We start from the raw sequence: 8,282 nt of genomic DNA, 5'->3' as shown, positions 1-8,282 counted from the left end.
TTAGGTGTTGTCTATGTGACTCCACTGGGAGAGGACAACTGGAAGCTGGTACCTGGTCTGTCCTGGACCCTGCCCTATGTTCCTTTTTCCTTTGCTGATGTTAACCTGTATCTTTTCACTGTAATAAACCATAACCGTGAGTACACCAGCTTTTCTGAATTCTGTGAGTCCGTCTAGCAAATCATTAAATCTGAAGGTGGTCTCGTGGACTTTTGACTCATTCGTCTTTATTATCATCACCATCCTCATCCTCATCCTCAGTGTGTATTGACCACTTACTATGTGTGACAACTGCGAAAATGCTATTCATGCGTTATCGTAATCCTTACAACAATGCTGTAAAGTAATTAGAATTATTCTCTCCACAGACCTCTCCCCTCATTTTATAGATAAAGAAACTGAATGATCAGAGAAGTTATATAAATCACCAAATGTAAGGCTAGGATTCTAACCTACATCCTTCTGACTCCAGCGCCTGTGTCTTAACCACTAAGTACATTGGAACTCCTGTCCATTGCTAGTTAAACGGCTGCCTCCTTCCTGTGTCACATTCTGCATTGCTTGTTTCTCTCTTCATCCGAGGAATGCCTCCAGCTTTGCCCTGTTCCTTTTTAGGTGCTCTCCCTACCTCTCTTCTTCCTCTGCTTCTCTCAGCTAGGGGAGTTACCTTCCAGAGACCAGGTAGGAGAGCTTTTAGATACAAAAATATACATTCAGTAACAGTGTCAGATAATCCCCCTTCAGTGGTAAGAAAGGCCACTGTGTCAAGTGTCACCAAGCATGGCAGGGAACAGATTTGGCCCCCGCACCCTGGGACAAGCATGTTCAGCACGGAACCAGTTTCCCAGCCTGTTCGAGTGTCAGTAAAACGTCTTCCCAGATAGCGTGAGAGGCTGGGAGAAGAACGTGATGAAAAACTAGAGGGCATGTGCCTGTCTGAGCATGTGTGCATGTGCATGTGAGTAATGTTTGTGTGTTTGTGTGTGTGTGCAGAAGGGTAGACAGCATTCTGAGGAAGGCACCATGGGAGCCTCCACTGCAGTCATCTCCTCAGCGTGCATTTGTGTCTGCGCTCCAGCTCGCAGAACCCATGGGGCTGAGGTGTGTCTGTGCTAGTTTTAAGGCCTTGCCAAGTATCTGTGGCTTAGCTTTCAGCAGGACAGGATGCAGAATGCCTGTTTCTACATGTGATGGGGGTAGGTTCCAACACTACAAAAAAATAGAACACAATCTTGTAGGACTGGCAGTACATCTCCCTCTGCTCAGAGAAATGCAAGGTGGCACACAGGATATGTGGTTGAGGACTAGTGTTTGGGGGCAAACCAGCTGACGGCAGTGTAGGCAAACCGGGCTGCTCACAGTGCAGGAAGTGTTCATATGTCTCTCCTTCATCTGGCAGGAAGGGCTCCCTTTACTGAACTAAATAGGTGGCACTTTTAATGCTGCCAACTCTCACTGAGCCTGGGCATCTAGAAATACAAAAGAAGCAGGGAGGGAAAGTGAAGCATGGGGGCGGCAAGGTGCTAGTGATGCAGAGGGAAGGAAGCAGGTAGAAGGAGGCTGCATTAGGGTTTGCAGAGTGGGGAGGGTAAAGGCCTTCAGAAACCAGACACCAACCAACTGTACAGAATAACAGGGCAGGGCAGGCATGGCCATCAGAACTGGGTACCGGTCTAGAATGGAAGGACTGGTTCCCATGAAGTTACTCTAAAGTCAGGCCTCCGCCTAACACATGACATACCCACTCATTGTGGTTGCAAGCATTCCTTATGAGTCAGCATGATAAAGCTGCCCCTTTAAAATGTGGGGTGAACTGAAACCTGTTTACATACTTGTTTCTAAGCTGAGTGTCTGATTTTAGCTTCCAGGAGACGGAAACTGAATCTGCTCCTTGACTTTACATGGCTTCCCACGGTGGCAGCCCCTACGCACCACGGTGTAGTAGTTACTTTAATAAATACTTTTTGCTGCTAGTGATAACAAGGTTTTTGTATTTGTCCTACTGCCAAATTCCTTAAGGCAGGATTTTTCTAATTTTTAAGGCTGTGGAGCTCTTCTTGTCTCTGAATCCTAAAGATTTTTTTTTTTTTTGGATGAAATCACTGTTTCTAAGGAAAAGTTCTAACTTGAAAGTATTAATTAGGTATTTTCTGTATATCTTTAAGAGAAATTTCCTTTTTTTTCCCTTGTGGAATTTTAAGTGACTATACAAAACACATTTTCCAAGAAATACATTTTTCTTTCTCCCATTACCAAAAAGGCGAATATATACAGATGATGTTTCTGGCTGGGTCTGGCTGAGCCAGGCTGCTCTGCTGGGCTCTGAGCAGGACCTACCACCAGCAACACTGTTCTGACCAGGAGTTAACCACCTAGGAAAGGGCCCATGGATAAAAACAATAATCAACAACTTTGATCAAGGTAACCAAAGCCACAGATGTAAACAATCTTTGGTATAGTAAATGATTGTTCAAATAGAAGAATTTTTTTTTTTTGGCCTGCTTTTTGTTGAAGCTTAAAGCTAATTATCTGTGAAAATGAGGCTGCTAGTCTTAAGGGTTGTTTTTTCTGGCCCTTAGCAGGTCAGCTTGATTTAATGTGGAAATTCTTTTTAAGCCCTTTGGGAGAGGCATATTTTGAAGAAAGTCATTAATAGTTATGGGTATTTGGTGGAAACTTCACTTTAATATTTACAGAGTGACTTGTATTTACACAATATTCTTACATGTGTTATTTTATTTAATTCCAAAGGACAAGTAATGAGGGTTTGACCATCATTTCTGTTTAAGAAATAGATATAGGCAGGCTGTTATTTACCTTATGGTTAAAAGGAGGTTATTTCAAGAGGAGGTTTTAGACTTTCCAATGCTCATGTTCTGGTACACAGACCTTCTGAACCTCTTGCCTTCTTATGTGTCATAACAAATTGTGTTTTGACAACAGAATTCAAAGGCCAAATATACTAGGAGTGTTAATATCTGTTTCTCAAAAAAGTTTGTTTTTGTTTTTGTTTTTTGCATAGTACAGTTTTATATGCCAGAGTGAATCATTATATACAGTTGACCCTTGAACAATGTGGGGGCTGGGGTGCTGACCCCCCCGTGAAGGTGAAAATCCACTTATAATTTTGACTCCCCCAAAACTTAAGTACTAATAGCCTACTGTTGACTGAAATGAACTCTGTTACTGATAACAGAGTTGATTAACACATATGTATTATATACTGTATTCTTATTATAAAGTAAGAGATGAGAAGAGGTTATAAAGAAAATCTTAAAGAAGAGAAAATACATTTACAGTGCTGTACTATATTAATCTGGGTATAAGTGGACCTGCACAGTTCAAACCTGTGTTGTTCAAGGGTAGACTGTATTTCGGTTAAAATACCATGTTGTAGTTTGATTAAATGTAAATCTGATATAGGCTCAGATTTGTTCTAAGATGCTTGAAAGAGACCGGTCTGTGTGAGGAGCCAGGCTATGAGAACTTTAGAGGCCTGCCGTGTGAACAAATCGTAATTTCTAAAGAACTGAAGATATAGACCTGGATTGTGATAGAGGCTAGTTGCAACGGAAGCTGGAATAAGGATTATTCAGGTTTCACCCTCCTGATGTGGACATAAGTAAGTCACAAATTTTATTTTTATTTATTTATAAATTAATTAATTATTTTAGAGAGGGAGAGAGAGCAAGTGCGGGAGGGGCAGAGGGAGAGGGAGAGGGAGAATCTTAAGCAGGCTCCACACTCAGCTCAGAGCTTGGTGCGGGGCTTGATCTCACCACCCTGAAATTGTGAGCTGAGCTGAAATCAAGAGTCGGATGCTTAATCGACTGAGCCATCCAGGCACCCCACACATTTTTATTTCTGATATCTTTATGCCAGGAAGAACAACAACTGCAGCCTTTTAGTTACAAGTTTTTTCTACCAATATCAGAGACTAACAAGGTAAGGCCATTTTTGAGGGCTACTTGGTCCCATGCTACTTTGAATCCAATGAAACTGCCACAGGGCCTTTGCATTAACTATTCTCTAACCATACCATTACCAGCTTTATGCTTGCTCCCTCACTTCATTCAGGCCTCAGCTCAAATGTCAATGCCCTAGAGAAAATTTCTCTAATAAACCATCAAAAATTATCTAAAATAATCTCTCCATCACATTCTAGCCCCCGATTTTTCTATTTTGCTTCGTAGTATTTATCACCACCTGAAATTATATTGTGTGTTTGTTTACTTATTTACTGTCTGGTTTCCCCAGTAGAATGTAAGCTCCATGTGGGCAGGGATTGACTGGCTCAGTGTTTCTTTAGTTCCCCAGCAGTGTCTGGTGCATAGAAAAATGAATGAATGATTGCATGATGAATGATCAAAGCTGGGGCCAAATCTATGATCTCTTTGACTTTAAGAAAAGGTTAAGGCTAAGTTAGAAAAGTTTTGTTCTATTGATTCACAGGCATAACCCAGAGCTAAGCACTTACAATTCACGGTAATTATTTGTCTTTCTCCCCTGCTGCACCATAAACAACTTGAGAGCAGGTACCTGTGAGTCTGGTTCACCAGTATACTCCCAGTACTTCAAAATATGCAAAAAGGGAAGTATTGAATTGATTTCTTGAATTTGATTAAAAATATGAAAGGTGAGTGGGATTAGCCTGGGAAAAGGATAAAGATGGTTACTAGCAGAAGGCAGAGCTTGTTGGAGGCCTCTGTCCTTGACAAGAGGAACAGACAGAAGGTGGCAAGCATGGAGAGAGAAGGCAGGGTAGGGTACCATGCATAGCTGGAGAAGTGGGTGAGGCTGGCCATGCTGGACTTGCAGATTTATAGGTTTGGCAGGGCAAGTTAAAAAGTTATAACTTTATCTGAAGAGCAATGGGAACCTTCTCACCTCTGTACATGCTCGAATGCCATGATCATATTTGTCACACCACAACTTTCTAGCTGCGCTAGGTATAGGAAGGCCAGCGAAGAGGCTGCTTCGACCCAGGCTAGAGGGATGGAGGGTGGACTTCGGGTTTCTAGAAAGTAAGCTCCACAAACGGAGAGGCTGCTCTCTGTTCATTCACTCTGACTTCCCAGCCCCCAGAACAATGTCTGGCCCTGCTTTGTGGTACAATACGGATGGAGGAGTATTGCCATGTCCTGTGACAGCAAGTAGCAGAATCTATATTTTGTGTGTTTCTGGTCCTCTTTGTTAAACCAAGAGTCAGGACTTCCTCCTCTCTGCTTCCCTTGGGCGGCCCCACTGAAGGCTGGCTTCTGCTTATCCTTTGCTGTGGGTGTCTGGAGGTCAGAACAGGGAAACTCTTGAATCCCGGAAGTATTGTCAAGAATTTGAAGAAGCCCATACTCTCATCATGAAGTCACTCCCAATTATACTGTTCAAATCTTTTTAAACATTTATATCAGGGATATCTCAATTTTGGAAAATGAGTATGTAAATAAATTGTACATATAAATAATTATGACTTAAGAGATGATTACAAGTGTGTGTGAATATATATAAATACCAAATTTTTTAAAAAAGATTTTATTTATTTATTTGTCAGAGAGAGAGAGAGAGCATAAGCAGGGGGAGCGGCAGACAGAGGGAGAAGCAGGCTCCCTGCTGAGCAGGGAGCCCGATGCGGGACGGGATCCCAGGATCCTGGGATCATGACCTGAGCAGAAGGTAGACATTTAACCAACTGAGCCACCCAGGTGTCCCTAAATACCAAAATTTTTATGATTATTTCTGGTTAGTGGGAGTATGGCTGATTTTAACTTTCATCTTATTCTTTGCAATATTTTTCTTACTTTTCCATAATGAACATGTGTTACTTTTATGAAGATAAAAAATAATACATGTTACTAAAATGAGGTTTATATATCAAATCTAGACTAAAACACAAGGTGCTATTTAGGTGTGTTTTAGAAAATGTGAAGGGACTCCTGGGTGGCTGAGTCGGTTAAGTGTCTGCCTCCAGCTCAGGTCATGATCCCAGGGTCCTGGGATCGAGTGCCGCATCGGGCTCCCTGCTCAGTGGGAATCTGCTTCTCCCTCTCTCTCTGCCCCTCCCACTGGCTGATGGTCTCTCACTCGTGCTCTCTTGTGAGAGTCGCTCATGCTCTCTTGCTCTCAAATAAATAATCTTTAAAAAATAAAATAAAATATAAAAAAAATGTGATGTTACTTTTACACTGACCCTGAGCATTTGATTGATGGGTATACAAATTAGTACATGATTTATATCCACAGAGACATATTAAATTAGTCTTATCAAAAAACCATCAGACTTGGGAGAAAATATGGCCCCTTCCCACGAGCAAGGTACCTGGCAGGCTGAATCCCAAATAGTAATTGAAATCCAAGCAATTCACTTCTTTTTTTTTTTTTTTAAAGATTTTTATTTTATTTATTTGAGACAGAGAGAATGAGAGAGAGAGCACATGTGAGGGGAGAGGGTCAGAGGGAGAAGCAGGCTCCCTGCTGAGCAGGGAGCCCGATGCGGGACTCGATCCAGGGACTCCAGGATCATGACCTGAGCCGAAAGCAGTCGCTTAACCAACTGAGCCACTCAGGCGCCCCAAGCAATTCACTTCTTACCATTGCATGTGACAGACTGACTTTGCCAGATAACCCAACTATTAAAAATGGCCTAAAAACTTGGAAATGAAGGAATTCATTTTCTGAGAGCCAGGCCATTTGAAGACTGACAAAGTTAAACATGGGCAAGAAAGGAAGATTAGAACCTGCTGCTGCATGTTTTTAGTTTTGCTAATCTGCCGCATTTTGGGAAAGGATATTTATTACTGCAAAAGATGACTGAGAACATTTTTTGAAAGGTTGGGAGTGCTTATGCATTGGGGTAGAGATCAAGCGATTCCGCAGTTACCGTGTGACCACTGCTGTTGGGAGGAGGTGGACAGGGCCCTCTAGGCCCAAGTCAGTCCTGGAAAGGGGTCCCTGCAGTGGAGGAGTGCTGGTTCCCTGACCGTGGCCAGCTGAGCAGGACTGACCTGAGGTAGGTGATAGTAAACCTTCTGTGGACAGCACAGTCGGGTGAGGGGCCGCCTGGGAGGGCAGAGCAATTGCCGGGACACTTGGTGGGAAAGACGGGGTGGTTGGTACGACTGGAGAACAAGCAATGTTGAGTCAGGTTTGGAGATGGGAAGAGGACTGGATCATGTAAGGGAAGGAAATGTGTCATGATGACACTTCCTTTTGAGCAGTATTTCCAAATCCTGGGTCACATTATTCTTTCACTCTATGGCTGGATGTTTTGAAGAGGTCATTTAAGTATTTAGGCTTCTTTCAATATAGATCTGAAAACACAAATTTCCTTTAAGAGGTAGAGAATCAATTCTTTTCTCTCTAAGAGGCAATATACTATACTGGAGCCAGATGGTCTGGGTTTGAATCTTGACTTTGGGCAAAGTTTCCTCAATAGTAAAATGAAGAAAATAATACCAGTCACCTGACAGAGTTATAGTAGTGACTCATGAGATAATCTGTGTAAAATATCTAGGACGGTGCTCAATCAATGCTAACTAGTGTTAATGTGTATATTAGGATGCTATGAGGAAAAGGGCACAGGCGGACTCAATGACTGGTGGTGACTCTCCAGCATTCAGCAGGCTGGGATTGCTGTGTGCATGGGCATCTAGCAGGTGACTCCCAGTCGTCCCTCTCCTGGGCTGGGAGGCATTGTCATGAAGTGGAAAAGCGGCAGCTGGTAATAAGATCCCGTTATTTCTCAAGGAAAGGTAGACTGTGTACTCTGTGTTTGTACTGGGAACACGGACAGTGTATTATCAAATGTAGCTACATGATACATGGATTATTTTTTGTGTTTGTTTTTCTTAAGAGTAGGATAGGCTAGGTAGGATAGAGGGAGGAAATATAATGGTTCAATGAAATCATCCAGTTGTTTCATATTTAGCTATTAGTTTTTGAAGCATGATAAATCATCCTACTTCAGGGTTGCCGAGACAATCAAATTAAATAACAGATGTAGAAATGCTTTTTAAAAATTTAGAATTGCTACATATACACAAGGTATTTGTGTGATTTATTTTTAGCCTCTTAATACTTTTTTTTAATTAAAAGATTTTATTTATTTATTTGACAGAGAGAGTACAAGTAGGCAGAGAGGCAGGCAGAGGGAGAGGGAGAAGCAGGCTCTCCGCTGAGCAGGGAGCCCGATGTGGGCTTGATCCCAGGACCCTGGGATCATGACCTGAGCCGAAGGCAGCCGCTTAACCAACTGAGCCACCCAGGCACCCCGCCTCTTAATACTTTGA

Source organism: Neomonachus schauinslandi, chromosome 3 (genome assembly GCF_002201575.2).
Source record: "Neomonachus schauinslandi chromosome 3, ASM220157v2, whole genome shotgun sequence".
Classification (NCBI taxonomy): domain Eukaryota; kingdom Metazoa; phylum Chordata; class Mammalia; order Carnivora; family Phocidae; genus Neomonachus; species Neomonachus schauinslandi.
Note: the sequence above shows the minus strand (reverse complement) of the source record.